Source organism: Emys orbicularis, chromosome 1 (assembly GCF_028017835.1).
Source record: "Emys orbicularis isolate rEmyOrb1 chromosome 1, rEmyOrb1.hap1, whole genome shotgun sequence".
Classification (NCBI taxonomy): domain Eukaryota; kingdom Metazoa; phylum Chordata; order Testudines; family Emydidae; genus Emys; species Emys orbicularis.
Genome location: NC_088683.1, coordinates 94,166,307 through 94,187,505, shown reverse-complemented (window position 1 = coordinate 94,187,505; position 21,199 = coordinate 94,166,307). Strand labels below are relative to the sequence as shown.

At 46.4% G+C, this 21,199-nt stretch overlaps 1 non-coding gene across 1 annotated transcript; it reads left to right on the top strand.

Moving 5' to 3' along the window:
- Positions 1-88: 88 nt before the first annotated feature.
- Positions 89-238, top strand: LOC135873140 (U12 minor spliceosomal RNA). The gene has a single exon (XR_010561083.1). It is a non-coding gene; the product is annotated as a U12 minor spliceosomal RNA (small nuclear RNA).
- The last annotated feature ends 20,961 nt before the right edge of the window (positions 239-21,199 follow it).

Below are 21,199 nucleotides of genomic sequence, written 5' to 3'. Positions count from 1 at the left end.
GGATCCGGGGTGGAACTGCCGCCTTGCTCACCCTGACTCTAGGATTATCCGTCTCGGCTCCCCTGTCCGGCCGCTTCAGGCTCTCGGTATGCCTTAAACTTATGAGTAAGGAAAATAACGATCCGGGGTGACGCCCGGGTCCTCACTGCTAATGTGAGAAGAATTTTTGTGCGGGCACAGGTCGCCCCCAGGGTGACTCGCCTACTTAGTGAGATGCCCGGGTGCCGTGATCTGCCCGATCCCACCCACCTGCTGATGTGGCAAAGATAAAAGAGTTGCGCGTCGGCCCTGTGTGAGCTGTTCAGTGCACCGACGCTTTACTGGGCGACAGAGCTTAGTGCGGGGCATAGGCCTCTAAGTGCTGAAATAGCTTTGTGATCCGGGCGCTTTCCAGCAATGGGGCCAGCGAAACGAACTCATTATCTCGGCTCCTTAGTATCCGGACACGGACCCCCGCGGAGACTGCACTGGCAAAATTTTGCAGCGCTAAAAGAAAAACATGAATAGATCCGTCCCGTTTTATACGTGAACGCCAATGTTGTGTGATTCTCATGAAACAGATCAATGAGCAAAGCAGGGGAAGATCTTTGCCTGCCAGTTAAAAATGTTTCAGATCCATTTGAACTTCTCCCCGGACTGAACTTCAGACCAAGAGGAATTAGTGGGAAACGTGTAATATAATGAAATCTATGTCCTAGTCTATCAAATACCACAAACAATATGCTAACAAAATACTAACATTTTCAGTCTATTCATCAATAACCTACAGACCCTATTAGTGCAGACTTAGGTCTCCCACTAAAAGAAAGAAAGAAAGAAAGGGGGGGGGATCAGCTCTGTGTGACGGGGTGCTGGAACAATTTGTGTGTGGGAGAAGGGGGGGGAGAGGCTGAGAGGAATTGAACCAAATTGTAAACCCACTATATAATGGAAACCACATCAACCCAGGTGTTGTGACAGCACCCCCAGCACCCTTAGTTCCAGCACCTATGCTGTGTGGATTTTTTGGTCGTACAATGTGTCTAGGCAAGCCAGGCTACAATAAGTTACAGCAGCTAGAAAGATACTGCAAAACATTAATGGATGCAATATAAACTTTTAAATATTTTTGAGGAAGTTGTGGGGGAGAGGAACCACTCACAATCAGACAAAAAAGGAGGTAACTCTGCAAAGCATAAATGTAAATCCAAAGTCTGCAAGCTTTTACTGTAAATCAAGGAGACATTGCATTTCCAATGACACATGATCTTTCACTCCTAAGAGTCTTGGAACAACTTGTGTCCGGCTGTTCTTTTAGAATTTGCAGATTCAGGGGCTGGTGAGGTGACCTGTGCAGAGATGGCTGTTTGCTTCACCAGTGGGCTCTGCTGGAGCCTGGTCAGAAAGCCCTTACAGGAGAATTATGAGTGGAGCCTGACCTTGCTGAGTTGATTTCCTTCCCCAATGTTTATTAGAAGTTTCAGGGGTCTCTAAAGCCCCCAGGTCAGCTTCTGCTCTGGGTGCTTACCCTGCTCTGTTACATTTCAGTGGGATCAGTCCCACAGTTCCCAGAAATCATGTAGGCGAGACTGTCCCCTCCACTACTCCTCCCATTTCTGAAGTGTCATCCCCCTACACTCCCTGGGAGAGAGTAATGACAGGCAGGGCCGGTTCCAGGGTTTTGGCCGCCCCAAGCAGCCAAACAAAAAAAACAAAAAAAAAAGCTGCGATCACGATCTGCGGCAGCAATTCGGCGGAAGGTCCTTCGCTCTGAGCAGGAGTGAGGGACCGTCCGCTGAATTGCCGCCGAACAGCTGGACGTGCCGCCCCTCTCCGGAGTGGCCGCCCCAAGCACTTGCTTGGTAAGCTGGTGCCTGGAGCCGGCCCTGATGACAGGCACAGCACCAAAGGAGCCTCTTCCATAGGACACCTTCCTTGGTGACTTTCTGCTTTCTGCTAACTCTTTCCAGAGCAGGGTCACTCTCTTACAGGAACATTTTTCCTCCCATCGTGCCTTTCTGAGGCTGGCCCTTTAAATATGCAGAGCCAACCCACGCTCCCACAATGAAGAAAGAAGGATATACTGGTTAAAAAGCCAACCTGCCTTAGAGGGGAAGTGAAAGCAGCTATTAAAATAAATAAACAAACAAATAAATAAATACATAGAGGGATGCTGACAGCAATTAATATAATTTAAAAGCTAGGAATTATAGAAAATTGGTAATGGAAACAAAAGGACACATGGAGACAATAAGAAGATTTTTAGTATATTAGGAACAAAGTTAATCTTAACAATAGTATTGGTCAGTTACTAGCTGGAAATGAGGATTGCCAACAATAATGTATAATAGGCAAAAATGTTCAAGAAATATTTTGGTTCTGTATTTGTGAAGAAGCAGCTGATGTATTACTTAACTTACAAATTCTTTGGGGGCAGGAACCACCTTTTTTTTGTTCTGTGTTTGTGTAGCACCTCGCACATGGGGTCCTGGTCGATCTCTGTTAGGTGCTATGCTAATACACATAATAAATAATTATATTATTCCTATACGGTGCAGAAATACTTTTCATTCCAACAGTAGCTCAAGAGGATATTAAACAGCAACTACTAAAGACAGATATTTTTAAATCAGCCAGTCCAGATAATTTGCATCCAAGAATTTTAAAAGAACTGGGCAATGAGCTCTCTGGACCATTAATGTTGATGTTTAATAAGTCTTGGCACAATGGGGAAGCTCCAAAGGATAGGAAGAAAGCTAATGTGCCAATATTTAAAAAAGATAAATGGGATGACCCAGTTAATTATAGGCTGTCAATCTGACATCACTCCTGGAGAAAATAGTTGAATGGCTGATACAGGACTTCATGAAAAACTAAAAGAGGTTAATATAATTAATGCCAAGAAGCATGGGTCTATGAAAACTAGATCTTGTCAAACTAACTTGATTTTTTTTTATAAGACCACAAGTTTGGCTGATAAAGGTAATAGTGTTGCTGTAATACACCTCTACCCCGATAGAACGCGACCCGATATAACACGAATTCGGATATAACGCGGTAAAGCAGCGGGGAGCCCTGGGCCCTTTAAAGCGCCACCCGAGCCCCGCTGCTTTACCGCGTTATATCCAAATTCATGTGGAGCCCTTTAAATCACCATCCTGGGGCTCCGGCAGCCGGGCTCAGGCGGTGATTTAAAGGGCCAAAGGCTCTGGCCGCTGCGGGGAGCCCCAGGCCCTTTAAATCCCCACCCGAGCCCCACTGCCAGAGCTCCGGCGGTGATTTAAAGGGCCCAGGGCTCCCCGCAGTGGCAGGAGCACTGGGCCCTTTAAATCACCGCCGGGGAAGCCGGTCCAGTCCGGCACGGTGTACCAGCTCTTGCCAGTACGCCGTACCAGACCGAACCCGATATAACGCGGTCTCACCTATAAGGCGGTGAGATTTTTTTGGCTCCCGAGGATCGCGTTATATCGGGGTAGAGGTGTATAATTAGACTTCTATAAGGCATTTGACTTGGTACTGCATGACATTTTGATTACGAAACTAGACAAACAAAATCAACATGGTACATATTAAATCGTTAAATACTAGCTAACTGACGGGTATTAAAATGTAATAGTAAAGGGGAAATCATCATCAAATGGGTTTGTTTCTAGTGGGGTGTTGCAGGGATTGATTCCTGGCTCTATGTTACTTGACATTTTTATTAATGACCTGGAAGAAAACATAAAATCATTACTCATAAAGTTTGCAGATGACACAAAGATTGAGGGAGTGGTAAATAATGAAGAGGACAGATCATTAAATAGGGAGCAATCTGGCTCACTTAGGTCAGGTTTAGACTACATGCTACTTCAGTATAACAACGTCGTCGCTCAGGGGTGTGAAAAGTCCACACCCCTGAGTGACGTAGTTATACTGATCTTAACCCCCTGTGTAGACAGCGCTATGTCGTGGGGGAGAGCTTTCCTGCCAACATGGCTACCACCTCTTGCTGAGGTGGAGTTATTAAGCCAATGGGAAAACTCTGTCCCATCTGCTTAGAGCAGTGGTCACCAACCAGTCGATCGCGTTCAACTGGTCAATCCTGGAGACTCTCCCAGTTAATCGCAAACTCCAGCAGTGCAGTGGGGCTGCCCGCTGCCGCCAAGGCAGGGTCCCTGCCTGCCCCGGCCCCACGGCACTCCCAGAAGCCGCCAGCACACCCTGCGGGCCCGCAGGAGGGGGAGCAGGGGTCTCTGCATGCTGCTCCTGCCTGCAAGCACTGCCTCTGCAGCTCCCATTGGCCAGGAATGGGGAACTGTGGTGCCTGCAGAGAGGGACAGCGTGCACCCACGTGCCCCCCCCCCCGGGGCCGCAGGGGTGCATTGACCCCTTCCTGGAGTGGTGTGGGGCTGGGGCAGGCAGGGAGCCTGCCTTAGCCCCACTGCACCGCTGCCTGGGAGCCGCCTGAGGTAAGTGTCGCCTGGTGAGAGCCCGCAGCACCCAAACCCCAGCCCTGAGCCCCTTCCTGGAGCCAGCACCCCATACCCCCTCCTGCACCCCAACACTCTGCCCCAGCCCGGAGCCCCCTCCTGCACCCAAACTCCCTCCCAGTGCTTGTACCCCTCATCCCCTCCTGAACCCCAAACCCCTGCCCCAGGCTCAGCCTGGAGCCCCCACTCACACTGCAAACCCCCCAGCCCCAGCCCAGAGCCTGCACCCCCTCCCGAACTCCAACCTCCTGCCCCAACCCCTTGAAAGTGAGTGAGGGTGGGGGAAAGCGAGCAACGGAGGGGGGGATGGAGTGAGCAGGGCGGGGCTTCGGGGAAGGGGCGGGGCCTTGGGGAAGGGGCGGGGTAGATCCTGGGTTGCCATTAAATTCAAAAAGTGATTTTGGGCATAAAAAGGTTGGAGACCACTGGCTTAGAGCATCTTTACAAGAAGTGCTACAGCAGCACAGCTGCATTGGTGCAGCTGCAGAGATTAAAGTTTCCAGTCTGGACCTGCCCTTAGTAAACTGGATGCAAGCAAACAATAGGTATTTCAATAAGGCCAAATGTAAAGGCATGCAGCTCGGAACAAAGAATACAGGCCATACTTAAAGGATGGGAAACTCTATTCTGGAAAACCGTGATTCTGAAAAAGACTTGGGGATTGTGGTGGATAATCAGCTGAACATAAACTCCCAGTGCAACACTGTGGCCAAAAAGGCTAAGGCGATCCTTGGACGAATAAACAGGGGAATCTGGAGTAGTGCAGAGGTTATTTTACCTCTGTATTTGACACTGGTGCAACCACTATTGGAATAGTGGGTCCAGTTTAGGTGCCCACAATTCAAGAAGCATGTTGAAAAATTGAAGCAGGTTCAGAGAAAAGCCACAAGAATGATGAGAGGATTGGAAAATATGTGAATGATTTGAGGAGCTCAATCTATTTATTTATCAAAGAGAAGGTTAAGAGATGATTTGATCACAGACTATAATGAGGAACAGAAATGTGATAATGGGCTCTTCAAGATCCAATGGCTGGAAGTTGAAGCTAGATAAGTTCAGACTAGAAATGAGGTGCAAATATTTACAGTGAGGATAATTAACCATTGGAACAATTTACCAAGGGTCATGGCGGATTCTTCATCACTGGCATAACTACTGGAACTTGAGGTGGTGGGGGTGCTGCCACACCTCCGGCTTGAAGTGATTTTCATCATATGCAGGGTTTGCAGTTTGGTTCAATGGCTCTCAGCACCCCCACTCTACAAATTGTCCCAGCAACCCTGATCACTGGAAATTTTTAAATCAAGATTGGATATGTTCTAAAAGATATGCTCTAGTTCAAACAGCAATTAATTCAGGGAAGTCCTATGCTCTGTGTTATCCAGGTGGTCAAACTAGCTAATCACAATGGTACAAGTGATAGCAAAATAGACAGCATGGTAGGATAAATATGAAATTAAAGAATTAGTGTTAGCTTAAGTTTGGTTAAGTATATATATGTTTTGTTAAAAAGGGCCCTGACTACCAAGTAGAAGGAAAGCCTTGAAAATAGTAAATTATAAGGCCAGAAGGAATGAAGTAGGGTGGCTGTCTGGTTCAAAGAATAACTGATGAGATAAGGGGAAGTTTCTAAAAAGAAGGCCTCTGACCAGTAGGCATGAGTGCACATGGTTTTAAATAAAACAAAAATAATCTGTCTTAAAATGAGCCAACACAACCTTTCCTATCTTAAAGCCTCTGTGAGCCAAGGTGCAATGGGAAAACTGTAGGGATGTAAGAAGGAGGGGAGGAAAGGCCTGGGGAAGAAAGCAGGTTGTAGTTTTTAGCTGCATTAAGACTGGAAATAAGGGTGAACTGTCTCAAATTGGTCTTTAGATGAAGTCGGTAATTGAAAATGACATCACTTGCTTGTTAAAGGGTATAAAAAGTAAAGTCTTAAATGGTTCATTGCAAATCCCTGCCTGACCACATTGGAGCTGACCAATATGGGTCTGAGCACCCCTGGGCTTAGCCTGTTTGTAAGTATCTTGAGCAAATGCTTATAAATGTTTTGTTACTGTTTGGATGTAGTAAATTGCTTATTAATTAGGCTTTTTAGGCATGTCTAGAGCAATTGTATAAGTACCATATGGCCTTTGGATTTTATAAAGGAATTTATGGTTAAAATAGTCTTTGGTGGTTTCCCATATTAATAATTTCAAATATTATTAATAATTCCAACATGGGGTTTATAGCCTATCTGCAATTCTAGCTGCAGCCACTAGAGGGGAACATGATAACACACTATGGACAAGTCACCGCTGTAGTTTAGTGTAACATTTAGCTATGTTAGGGGAAAGGCTCAAACCCATTTGAGCAGGTCTGGGATTCTAGCCAGTAGAAGACAGTGCTGCCACACTCGAGGACAGACACACACATATTAATGAAGCATATTTCGTAACCATATAGGAGAGACAAGGTGGGTGAGGGCATATCTTTTATTGGACCAACGTTTGTTGGTGAAAGAGACAAGCTTCTGAGCTACACAGAAACTGCAATAAACATATATGTGTTTTTGTTTCGAAAATTGGTACTGCTGGGATAGGAGAGTTGTAGCTATATTGTTCCTTGTCTGTGCAGTTGAACTGTTTCTTCTCTTCTTCCTTTGCACATGATTTGTATTTTATATGGATCTTTCCGTGTGGTATTTAAAAAGTCAAGGTATGTTTAAAAAAAGTAATAATGAGTATCACCATGCAGTATCACGACGTAGTGAGAGGAATTCTTTATCCTTCCTGGCGATGACCATTCTATATCCTGAACCATGAATATTGCTCATAGCCCTTCCGTGTATCTATTGAGACGTCTTTTGTCTGCTCCTAGAGAGAGAAAAATGCCAACCAGCTTCAGGGGTTCTCAAACTTCATTGCACCGCGATCCCCTTCTGACAACAAAAATTACTACATGACCTCAGAAGGGGGGACCGAAGCCTGAGTCACCTAAGCCCCACTGCCCTGGGTGAGAGGGACCAAAGCCCAGGGCCATCCCTAGGGGACTGTGGGGCCTGGGGCGGCAGTGACGAATCCGTCACTTCTGGGACTGACCGCGCCGGCCAATCACACAGGCTTGCAGGGCTCCCCAAAGCGTGGGGCCTGGAGTGGTTGCCCCAATTCGCCATACCCAAGGGATAGCTCTGCCAAAGCTAAAGCCCAAAGGCTTCAGCCCCAGGCAGATGGCCTATAACCTGAGCCCCGCCACCTAGGGCTGAAACCCTCAGGCTTCAGCTTCAGCCCCAGGTGGTGCGGCTCGGGCTTTGGCCCCAGGCTCCAGCAAGTCTAAGCCAGTCCTGTAAAATGCCCTGGCTGAGGCTGTGGGTGGTCAGGTGTCCACTCTTTCCAGTATCCAGAAGGAAGTGAGTGCACAGTCGAGCTTGCTCACTCACGGATTTGTTTCTGGAGGAGGAGCAAGAAGCACACACATAACTCTCAATGGAGGCCTCACTGCCCTCCCAGGTTTGCTCGCTATGTTATGAACTGGGTGAAAGGATTCCTCTATAGAGTCTATACTCTACAAAATGCTTTTAGAGCCTTTACAACAAGGTGGTTGATGTAAGACATGCATGAGGACCCATGCCTGCTGATAGTGTGTGTGTGGGGGCAGAGTGAGGGCAGCTGGCTTCAGCAGTGTTACTGAGTATGCTCGAGTCAGTGTGAGCATGCACAGTACAAGCCAAGCAGCAAATCGGAAGGGGCACATGACCCCGCATGCCTCCTCCCCCCAGGTGTCGCCTCATGGTCCATGGGAATAGTCATGCATTAGGTGAACCAAATGACTTAACAGTTCCTACGTATTGCTTAATTTCTATTGTTTTATTATTCAATCTCATTTCAGCTATGAACCAAGGCTGTTTTTGAACTCATGTGTCCAGTGTTTAATAGTCTAGGGGCATGAATCCACATCAGGCAAAATGATCCATTACACCCATGGTTCTCAACCAGGGGCACATATACCCCTGGGGATACGCAGAGGTCTTCCAGGGGGTGCATCAACTCATCTAGATATTTGCCTAGTTTTACAACAGGCTACATAAAAAGCATTAGCAAAGTCAGTATAAACTAAATTTCATACAGACAATGGCTTGTTTATACTGCTCTGTATACTATACACTGAAATGTAAGTATGATATTTATATTCCAGTGGATTTATTTTACAATTATATGGTAAAAATGAGAAAGTCAGAAATTTTTCAGTAATAGTGTAGCTGTGACACTTTTGTATTTTTATGTCTGATTTTGTAAGCTTTTAAGTGAGGTGAAACTTGGAGGTACACAAGATCAATCAGATTCTTAAAAGGGGTACAGCAGTCTGGAAAGGCTGAGAGCCACTGAGCTAAACGATCAGCTGAGAAACAGCTGAAAAAGGGAAAGGCCTTTGGAAGGATTCGATAGTTGCCAGAGACACTGACAGCACGTCTTACTATTTAATGGTCTAAGTACATGCTTAAAGTTAAGCACATGCATAAGCACACTTCCCAAGTAGGAATGTTGTCCAAAGTGTTGTCAAGCCCACTCTAAAATGATTCAAGTCATGGGTAAGAAGACGATTTAGTCACAGAGGTCATGGACGTCACACATTCCATGACTTTACTAGACGTCCGTGACAAGCCCTGTACATTTCAGTAGTGGGCGAGTGGCCTAAAACTCCTCCAATTTTTTAATTTTATTTTTCTCCCACTGAACAGGGTCCCACTTCAATGTTAACTTGCAAGTATACTTAAAAGGTTCAGCAAAGAAATTGCTGTATATAGATGGTTTGACATACCAGGATACAATCCAGACTAATGAGTAGTTGTGCCACCCCTGTCCTCTAATCTGAGGTGCCCTTTATGGTGCTTTGCTGCTGGAGGCTCCAGCCTGGACTGCTCATAAACAGCCCCCAGAGTGCAAGTCACTCCCAGCTATGTCTGTGTGTGTGCTGCAGCCAGCCACCCACACCTGGGCTCTAACCAGCCTTGGGTGTACTGCAGGGTGACCCCAATACACTCCCAGTCTTAGATTTCTCCCCCCCCCCCCAGAAATGTATGTCCTTTGCTGCCCAGCTCTCTCCTGGAAAGTACACATTTATATAAAGCCCAATATTTCTTTAATAGAAATAATATGCACACAACTTGTCTCCCCAAATGGAGATGCAAACACTTCAATTTAAACATGCTAGATTGGATAAAAAAATGAAACAAGCTTATTAACTACAAAGAGATTGATTTTAAGTGAGTACACGTAATGAGTCATCCAAGTCAGAAATGGTTACAAGAAAATAAAGTTAACACACTACTGGTGCCTAACTTAAAAAAACCCGATATCAGCTTCAAGCAAAATTTCTCACCTTATGCTTTCAGCAGTCTTACTGACCAAACTTTTTAGGTCAAGACACCTTCTCCCAGAGTTCAATGAATGATTCCTTTGCCATTTCTGGTGCTGTGAATGTGATGGGCAAGAACAGGGGTGGAGGTACCTTGGGGTATTTGTCCCTCCTTTTTATAGTGTCAGTGCCCCTCTTGAAAAAACATTTCCAGCTGAGATTCAGGAGACAAAGAATCTAAATGGAAGGATGTCCCCTGTTGTTTATTCTTCACCTGTTTGAGCTTCCTTTGTCTCTCCTTCCTGCTTGATGGCTAGTTACTGCTTAAATGCAAACAGACCTGTTTGCCAATATGTGTTTGAAACATGTGTTAATAACACCATACAGTGGAATTTTATAACTTCATAAACAGTGTTGCCACACATTTTATCAGGACAATATTGACCAGCAAATTATGAGTTTTCAAATGACAACTCACAAGGAATATTTTGTACAAAGATTATTACAATAGTGTGTGGGGTGTGGACACAGGGGTGCATTCTGTCACAGATGGAAAGTGGAGAATTTTACTCATTCTGAGGCTTTCTGTCTACAGAATATGCTCTTTCCAAGTTGGAAGAAGAGAGACAAAAACATGCAGAAATTTTCACTAATTTGTGACCAGAAGCTCAGAAGACCTCCCTATTGTTTTGTCTGGCTGAGCTGAGGTTGGGAGGCCTTTCCCCAGCTAGAAAGTTTAATTTGTAAAAATGCAGTAAGCACCTCTGATCTCTTCTTGGAATCAGCTTCCTTACTTGGGGAGGAAAGATAGTGGGAGCTCCCATGAGAAGTAAGGTGTGACCTGGGGCAGCTCTCACTGGAAATGCCAAGGACAGGGCAGGCTGCAAAAAAGAGAGAGATACTCCCAAGACTGGTGGGTAACTCTGAAGTTAAACTCCCCCAACCAGTCACAAATGGTGCTTCTGCTCCGTACACTGGTTATCAAGAAGCCAAAAAAAAAAAAAAAAGAAATCACACAGCCCCCGTTTATTGCATTCCAGTTCTCTGGCTCCCAGTCAGCACATAGATCCAGTACAGTAAGTTATTTTAACACTCTGCTCACATATACAAAATGTTCTTCTGACCCCCAAGGGCCAGCCACGTTACCAGGTCAGTATAGGTTTGGCTCTTAACCAAAATACCACGCTACAAGCCAATCCTTTAGTGCAGGGGTAGGCAACCTATGGCACGCGTGCTGAAGGCGGCACGCGAGCTGATTTTCAGTGGCACTCACACTGCCTGGATCCTGGCCACCAGTCCGGGGGGCTCTACATTTTAATTTAATTTTAAATGAAACATCTTAAACATTTTAAAAACCTTATTTACTTTACATACAACAATAGTTTAGTTATATATTATAGACTTATAGAAAGAGACCTTCTAAAAATGTTAAAATGTATTACTGGCACGCGAAACCTTAAATTAAAATAAATGAAGACTCGGCACACCACTTCTGAAAGGTTGCCAACCCCTGCTTTAGTGTCTAAAACTAAAGGTTTATTATAAAGAAAAAAGAAAGAAGAAGAGAGCTGTTAAATGGTAAAGCAGTCACATACAAACAAAGATTCAAAGTCCATGTATCAGGTTCATTGCAGTATTGGTGAGTTTGCTGGCTTGAAAGTCCCTCTGGAACACATCCAGAGCACGGATGGGTAATTCAGTCCTTTGTTCGGAGCTTCAGTTTGTAGACAAGTTACTCCAGAGGTGGGAAGCAGGACTGAAGACAAAATGGAAAAGATGCAGCTGCCTTTTTATGCCGCCTTTGCCATGTGGCCTGTACTTCCTTTGTCCCAAACACAAACTTATAGCACATGGGTGTAGTAAGATGAGGCCCTAAAACATAAGCCTTGTATCAGAGTCCGGTATGAGGTCTGTGGCCCAAACTAAAGTAATGGTCAAGACTTTGCTAACATAAAGCAAAGTTAAGCTGTGAGCCAGAGGCAGGCCCTGCTCACAGCAGTTGGCAAGAAAAAGGCTGCTAATTGCACATATACACATATCTAAAATGGTGACAGGTTTCAGTGGTAGCCGTGTTAGTCTGCCAGCAATGCCCCTCTGCCATGTATATTGGCCAAACTGGACAGTCTCTACGCAAAAGAATAAATGGACACAAAACTGACATCAGGAATCATAACATTCAAAAACCAGTAGGAGAACATTTCAATCTCTCTGGTCACTCAATAACAGACCTCAAAGTGGCAATTCTTCAACAAAAAAACTTCAAAAACAGACTCCAACGTAAAGCTGCAGAACTGGAATTAATTGCAAACTAGATACCATCAGATTAGGCCTGAATAAAGACTGGGAGTGGTTGGGTCATTACAAAACCTAAACTTAATTTCCCCAATACTCATTTCTCCCTACTGTTACTCACACCTTCTTGTCAACTGTCTGTAATGGGCCATTCTCTTACCACTTCAAAAGTTATTTCTCCTCCCTTGGTATCCTGCTGTTAATTGATTTATCTTGTTAGACTGACTTAACACTTGGTAAAGCACCCCACATCCTTTCATGTATTTATACCGGCTTCTGTATCTTTTACTTCATACATCTGATGAAGTAGGTTCTAGCCCACGAAAGCTTATGCCCAAATAAATTTGTTAGTCTCTAAGGTGCCACAAGGACTCCTCGTTTGTTTGTTTTTTACATATCTAAAAGGTATCAAGTACTAATAGGATGAACATGTGCCAGGATGGCACCAGAACATCCTGGTACGAACACATTCCACAGAGATAATGAGGAACAGGCTGACCCATCCAAAAGGCGGGGTCAAAAGGCTAATATGATGGATAGAATTGTTTGTTCGAACCAACATGTACCAGGAGAGAGGCAGCACCTTAACACGTAGAGGGGTACCTCAATGCGTCAGGAGTGATGTGTAATTTGTTTGTACCTGTGTATAAGACTGCATCCCTGAGTGACTATCTTTGTCTGGCCTAGGGGGCAGTGGTAAGTCCCACCATTGACTGAACCAGTCCATTGTCAGGGGGCACAAATTCGTAGTATGTCCTGTAGAGTCTGCGGGAAACTATTACTGTGCTTCGTTTGACAATAAACCTGGCTCGGTGCCTTTGTACCTTATCGGAGTCTGTGATCATTGGGGGTTCTCTCGGGGTCTGCTGTGTCAGCTACCTGTGCAGAGCCGGGGCAGCACAGAGAGGGAACACATGCATACAGCCGACTGTTATCAGCATTGAACAGAGCAGAGCACCACACCAGTGATGTCTGACAACAATAGGCATGGAAAAGCCTTAGAGTTCTCTATCCACAGGCATACCCTACATGTCTTGCTGACTCATAAGGTGTAGCCCCTGCCTTCTCTCAATGGTTTAATTGTAAAGCTGATTGCCTTTGATATGCCAACAAGCAGGCTAGATAATGCTGATGCCAATCTGTCTGGGGATGTCATCCAGAAGCACTGCACAAGTTTGAAATACAGATATATCACACATATTTGTAATTCACAATTCAAAGATGATACAAACATATAAACAAGATTATCATACTTAGGGCCCTACCAAATTCACAGTCCATTTTGGTTAATTTCACAGTCACAGGATTTTAAAAATAATAAATTTCATGATTTCAGATATTTAAATCTGAAATTTCACAGTGTTGTAACTGTAGGGATCTTGACCCAAAAGGGGAAGCGGGGGCATCACAAGATTATTATAAGGGGGGTGTGATATTGCCACCCTGACTTCTGTGCTGCTGCTGGCAGCAGTGCTGCCTTCAGAGATGGGTGATCAGATAGTGGCAGCTGCTGGCCAGGAGCCCAGCTCTGAAGGCAGCACCACTGCCAGCAGCAGCGCAGAAGTAAGGATGGCATGGTATGATATTGCCACCCTTACTTCTGTGCTGCTGCCTGCAGACCTGAGCCCTCGGCCAGCAGCCACCACTCTCTGGCCGCCCATTGCCACCCTTACTTCTGCACTGCTACTGGTGGTGCTGCCTTCAGAACTGGGTGCCTGGCCAGCAGCCGCCACTTTCTGGCCACCCAGCTCTGAAGGCAGCACAGAAGTAAGGGTGGCAATACCATGACCCCCTTACAATAACCTTGCAACCCCTCGCGACCCCCTTTTGGGTTGGGACTCCCAGCTTGAGAAATGTTGGTCTCCCCAGTGAAATCTATATAGTATAGGGTAAAAGTACACAAAAGACCAGATTTCATGGGGCAGACCAGATTTCATGGTTCATGACGCGTTTTTCATGACTGTGAATTTGGTAGGATCCTAATCATACTTGGCAAAACATAACATTTTCACTGATACCTTATGTGGCACATCTGGTAAGATTCCTTGCAATTTTATAATATTGTTATCAATAATATCATTAAATGTCTCACATATTCCATACAGTGTCACACCTGGTAAATAAACAAGATGGCACCAAAGAAAATACCAGACTCCATCAATTTCTGCTTCCAAGTGGAACATCCCCAGGGCCTCAGACTTGGATTAGCAGCTTGTATCGAAAAAGAGCACTAGGGTGAGCGTTCAGCCAGCCTGAGAACCAAATACAATTTGCACACACCGTTTGCATTTGCATGCTAGGGTGTGCCAGCCCTCTAATGGTCTGGCACTACCCTACCAGGCATGTAGGGAGCTCCCTTTCCTCAGTGTCAGAGAGCCTTGGAAGGGATAGAACTTGCTCTTTTCCTTGGTCCGTTGCTAGTCTCCTCACTGGAGACCCTTCAGGTCTCTCATACACTGAGGAAAGGGAGCTGGTTTTTTTTGTTCCTGCCTTCATTCCCCCCAATGCATTGCTACACCAACTTCAAATTCCCATAGATCTTCTCTAGGCCTACCTTAGAGGTCCGGTAAGGACAATCTGCATTTTTTGATCCCACAAAATTTGCACCATCATAAATTGCAGCAGCAAACATTAGTACTTGGATGATCACCTGATCTGTAGATGAAATTAGGTTGTTAGTCACCTGCAATTCATTGGCCTTCTGAAAATATAGGCTGTTCTGGCCTTGCCTTTTGTATGAAATTCCCTGTCATGGAACACCCAATCATGGAAATTATATAATATACATACATACCGTGCTGTTACACCATCTCTGTCTACATAGCAGTCCCAAGCAACCTTCATTGCACAGTTGACTGAATTTACAAAGAAAGACAAAGATACATTCGTCAATGCAGCGAACACCTCAATTCTCATTAACATCTGGAGACATTTGCCTAATTCTCCATGCAGTGAAGTTGATTTTAGCATATACTGACATATTTCTTCCCTGTACAGCATGCAATAACTTCCCAGAACATTATTTCTTCCCTGTTTCCCGTGCTCAGGAGAGCGGTAAAAATCAATGAGATAGAGATGGCAAAATCAGTTCTTGTTAAGATGGACAGCTGGAGCCAAGATTTCCTGCAAGAAGTAGAGAAGATGGGGGGAAAAGTAATCTCTTTTTCTCTAGAAACTTTTGGCAGAGAATCAGCTGGATAAGGAGAGACAAGTCTAGTAAGTCATTTAGGGCCAAACATTTAAAGGTATTAAAGTGCCTACAGATGCAGATAGGTGCTTAGAGGGCACCTTGGAGGTGCTTTTGGAAATCCCACTATGGCCCAGATCCTCAAAGGCATTTAGGTGACTAACTCCAATTGAAAGCAATGTAGGTTCAGCACCTAAATATCTTTGAGGATCTGGCCTAGGTGCCACTCTGGATCTTTAAGCACCTTTAAAAATCTGGTCCTTTGTCCCTCGCCTCACACTGTAGCAGGCTTGGGTTCAATATCCCTGAACCAGCCATGTTAGGTATATAAAGAGTTTTGAATACTTCCACCCTCTGTCCTGAATAGTCCCATCACTGCTCCTTTGGCTGCTTATTTAAGTGCTTGCTCAATATTTGCTTCACCAGAAGCCACATTTGTATTTCAGCTTCTCTGCCTTTGAGAAACAGACTGACATCTCCAAACTGAGCATGAAAGCAAGTACAGGAGAAGGGCAGGAAGAAAGGACAGACAAGAAAAGAACACGGGGCTCAAGGAGCCTGGTCCCTTATTTCATCTCCACCCCTTGCTTTGTCTCTTTGCCCTTAAATTATCTTCTCTTCCCCCGTCACCATGGCTAGTTAAAATGTGTTAGGGTCAGATTGTTTCCGGCCCTTACATGAGTAGGGGGGGGGGGGGGTCAGAAGGAGCATATTTAAGGGTCTGGCACAACTGTAGTCCCTGCAAATGGGGGAGCGTTCCCTCCACATTCCTCAGGGATGCACAGAAAGAAGGGCTGAAGCAGTGTCATGGCCCCATTCAGGGGTGGCTCTAGGCACCAGCAAAGCAAGCACGTGCTTGGGGCAGCCCATTTGCAGGGGCGGCAGGGATCCAGCATGGGAGCTGAGAAGCAACAGGGGGCCCTGGGAGCTGTAGTTCCTTGGTTAGCTCCCTGCCTATAGAGCCAGCCCTGGAGCAGGGAAAGAACTACATTTCCCAGCATTCCCTTGGCCACTACCAACAGGAAAGAGGGGGAGGGAGTGAGGTAGCTGAGACCTCATGCTGCAGCCTGCCCTGAATGGAGAGCTGCACTGTGAGTAGGGATACCATATTTTAACATTAAAAAAATAGGACACTCCACAGGGAGGGAGGGTAGCCCCACCCTGCCACCATCTACTCCCTCCGACTGCCCCCCACAGAAACCTCAACCCATCCAACCCCCCCAGCTCCCTGTCCCCTGATCACCCCTGCCCCTAACTGCCCCCAGAACCTCACCCCCTATCTAAGCACCGCTGCTCCTTGTCCCCTGATTGCCCCCTCCTGGGACCCCTGCCCCTAACTGCCCCTTGGGACCCCATCTAAGCCTCCCTTCTCCTTGTCCCCAACTGCCCCCTCCTGAGACACCCCCCCCAACTTCTGCCCTAGGACCCCACCCCCACCTGTCCCCTGACAAACCCCCGGGACTCCCATGCCTATCCAACCGCTGCCTGTCCCCTGACTGCCCCCCAAACCCTGACCCATATAACCCCCCCTTCTCCCTGCCCCTGACTGCCCCCCGGAACCTCCTCCCCATCCAACCCCCCAGCCCCCTTACCGTGCCACTCAGACCAGCGTGTCTGGCTCCGCGCAGCGCCAGACACACTGCTGCATACATGCTGCTGTGCTCCGCCGCAGAGCCACAGCCCCACCCCCAGCACCTGCCTTCCAGATTTGAACACCTCAAAATTCAGGAGTGCTCAAGCTCAGTTTGGGCAGCTGTTACTTCATTTCTCCCAAATCAAATATACTGATCCACTGTAACTTGCTGTAGAAAAAGTAGGATAAAATTGAGCAAGAAATGCTTCCCAGTGGTTATTAGGACTGGAATTGCTATTTTCAACAGCCATTGCCTTTTTGTTTGTTTGTTTGTTTAAAAGGAAGACAGTGATATTGCATTGGCAAATTCCCCATAGAAAGAAAGAGTGGAACAAAAGAATAATAAAGGCACCTCAATTTTTCCTCATTTATGTAGGACAGTCTTATAATATGCATCCAGATATCCTCCAATCACACAAGCTGAAAATTGTTCCACTTTACTGCAGTTCTGTAACCATATGGGAACCAATCCTGTCTGTGTTCTGTGCACATCTAAAATTCCTGCTGAATGACCCGCCCTGGGAGCGAGTTACCAGTGACCCAGGGCTGCGGCGGAAGGAGGGTGCAGGTGGGGAGGGGAGAGAGCCCAGGGCTGGGGCGGCAGGAGGTGTGTGTGGGGGGGCAATGGTGGGGAGGAACGAGGGAGCCCAGAGCTGGGGCGGCAGGGGGTGTGGGTGGGGGGGGGGGAGAGCCCAGGGCTGGGGCAGCAGGGGGGTGCGGCAAGGAGCCCAGGGCTGGGACGGGGGGGGGGGGGGGCAGCCAAAATTTTTTTTGCTTGGGGCGGCAAAAAACCTAGAGCCGGTCCTGGCCCCATTCCCTCCTCTGCACCCTTTGGCCATGCAGGCTGGGGTTTGCTGCAGCCCCTGGAAGGGTGTAGAAGTAGGTGCACTTCCCCTGCACACCATTACTCCTGGGGAAATTCTGCGCATCTGCAGACACACAGAATTCTTCTGTCCCGAATAATTTTGTATTTTCCCGCCTAAAATACATTTTGCCCAAGATATTCTGCCTTTCCACCTTTTGCCCACCAGAGGCCGGCCCAGTTCTGCAGAATTCCCCCAGGAGTAGAAGTTCATCACAGCACCCTGCCCGCAGAGCCAGGTTTGGACAGAGTGGGCCACACAGGGCTGCTGGGGGGGGGTCACAGACTGGGGTTCAGAATGTCTGGGGAGTGGGACAGACTGGGGCATGGACTCAGGAGCTAGTGGGGTGACAACGCTGACCCTGGAGACGGCAGAGGAGGGCTGCAGAGACCCATAGCGATGGGGAGTGCGGGGACAGGGGCAGATGCGCCTGACTGAATGGGAGAGGCTTGGGGTCAACCAGGGTCTGCATGGGGTAGGCTTCCCAACTCCCTAACAATCCCGTTCCCCCCCAAAAAACCTTCTTCCACCCAACACCCTCCAAGTTCACTCCTAGGCTCCTTTCCCCTCCCTCAACTCCTCCATTACCCCTGACTCCCCCAAGCCTTTGCACTAGCTCTGATAGGTGCAGGAAATATAGTTCTGTATTTTAATTTAAATGAATTACTCAAAGTTCTGCATTAACATGCCTAGAAAGGAAGCTATTTGTCAAAAAAAAAAAATACCAGAATCTCTTTTTCTTTATTGCTCTGTATTGTTACAGACATACTTGCTGACAGATATTTTGAAATAAATTACCAAAATAATTGAAACTGGCATGATTATATTGTGTTATTTTGACAAATAAAATATGCAGAATTTTCAAATATTGTGGCGCAGAATTCCCCCAGGAGTAACACCATGGAGCTCAGGGCCTGGCTACACAAACGTGTTTGGCACTGCGGTAGCTACACAGATGTAGCTACTGGTATTGCCACCAGGGTAATCTATACTGGGGTAAGTCACTTTTTACAACACATCTGTGCTAGGGAGATTGCGCAGGGTGAAGTCAAGTCTCTATGAGAATGAACACTTCCATACAAGGCTTTCAAAATGGCGGCTGCAGCTGCCAAGTCCTAGAATAACCAAGTGCAGTTCGCAAAAACCAAGTCTTGTCTGATACAAGTGCCATACCTACAACACATGCCTCAGTCAGACATGTCCCCTGCCCATTTGTTCCTTTTGCTCAGGCCCAGCTATTTATCACCTTCTCACATTTCTTTCTAGTTAGTCTCACTTTCTGGCTGGCAAGTTCTAGCCCAGCATTTCCAGCATTGCAGGAGAAGGGTTAAAGTTAAAGAAGACACTTGGTCTTTGATATCTAACATAATAGAAACACATCTATTTGTAATGCAGTTTAAAAGAAGTTTGAAGCAATGAGATTTGCCTGTCCTAAATTAACTGACTGTGTCTCTAACATTTAGTACAACTTCTCTGGTTTGCAACTTTGTTTCTTTGGCCTGGTCCCCACTAACCCCCCACTTCGGACTAAGGTACGCAAATTCAGCTACGTTAATAACGTAGCTGAATTCGAAGTACCTTAGTCCGAACTTACCGCGGGTCCAGACGCGGCAGGCAGGCTCCCCCGTTGATGCCGCGTACTCCTCTCGCCGAGCTGGAGTACCGGCGTCGACGGCGAGCACTTCCGGGATCGATCCGGGATCGATTTATCGCGTCTAAACCAGACGCGATAAATCAATCCCAGAACATCGATTGCCTGCCGCCGGACCCTCCGGTAAGTGTAGACGTACCCTTTTTCTTTCTCATAAAGGTGCAAAATGTTCTCTTTTCTGCTTTCCTGCAAAGCATGCTGGGTCACCATATAGGTAAGAACTGATTTAGTTTTAGTACCATATGGAAAAGTCCGAAAGAATTTAATAAGGATGTAAACCCATAAAGTTTAATAGAAAATTACTTTGAAAAACCTAAAAATTGCAATAGAGAATGAGATCTCTCCTATAAAAAATGTATAGATAGAGTATCTTTAATTAGCAATTCAATAAATTTTTCTTTCCATAAGAGAGATACATTTATGCAAATCATTGTTTGCTGAAATGGCTTATGTTTGAATATTGTTCACTGGCTACCCCAGGGGAAAATAAGCACTTGAAAGAGGTATCCAAACATTTAACCAGAATCCAGATGGTGATTTTGAAAGTGAAAATATTCTGGAAGGAGATTAATGTTATGATCAAAGGACTACGAAAGAGACATGAGATGACAGAGATGTTGTTTCTTGGTCTGTCAAAGTATGAAACAGAATTCTCTGAAGGTGTGGCATCTGCTGAAAAGGTAATGAGTCCCGTGCACAGTAGCAAGGCACACTTGGGCTCTGATTCTGGGCTGCTATGTGCAGGGCCGGCTCCAGGCACCAGCTTGGCAAGCAGGTGCTTGGGGCGGCCACTCTGGAGAGGGGCGGCAGGTCCAGCTATTCGGCGGCAATTCGGCGGACGGTCCCTTACTCCCGCTCCGAGCGAAGGACCTTCCACCGAATTGCCGCCGCAGATCGCGATCGCGGCTTTTTTTTTTTTTTTTTTGGCTGCTTGGGGCGGCCAAAACCCTGGAGCCGGCCCTGACTATGTGGCTCCTTTACACTGCTTCTGCAGAACAAAGAGGATGAAAACCAACCAGATTTTCCCACTGGGGAATCTGCTTCCACCAACCCAGTGTAAGAAGGGTTCGCTAGTGACATAAGGCCTGCAGAATGGGCCTTTACTGCTTCCCATTTGCAACCCCAAGTTTAGTATTGTGCCAAGGGGAGGGAAGAGGCATGTGGGGAGAGGGAGTGGCTATGGCTGGAGAACTCATGGCTGGTGTGGAGAAAGTAAATAAGGAAGTGTTATTTATTCCTTCTCATAACACAAGAACTAAGGGTCACCAAATGAAATTAATAGGCAGCAGGTTTAAAACAAACAAAAGGAAGTATTTTTTCACACAATGCACTGTCAACCTGTGGAACTCTTCGCCAGAGGATGTTGTAAAGGCCAAGACTATAACAGGGTTCAAAAAAGAACTAGATAAGTTCACGGAGGATAAGGTCCATCAATGGGTATTAGCCAGGATGGGCAGGGCTAGTGTTCCTAGCCTCTGTTTGCCAGAAGCTGGGAATGGGCAACAGGGGATGGATCCCTTGATGATTACCCGTTCTGTTTATTCCCTCTGGGGCACCTGGCGTTGGCCACTGTCAGAAGGATACTGCGCTAGATAGACCTTTGGTCTCACCCAGTATAGACATTCTTATATTCTTATGTTATGTTGAGCTTCTGAATGTTCCTTGGGGATAGCTGCTGCCAGGACATAAGTTAGGGCAACCTTTGGAGCTGCTCTTGCTTATGCTGGGGACTGAACTGGCTCCTGGCAGCCCCAGAATCCAGGGTGTGTAAAATGGCATTAAGTC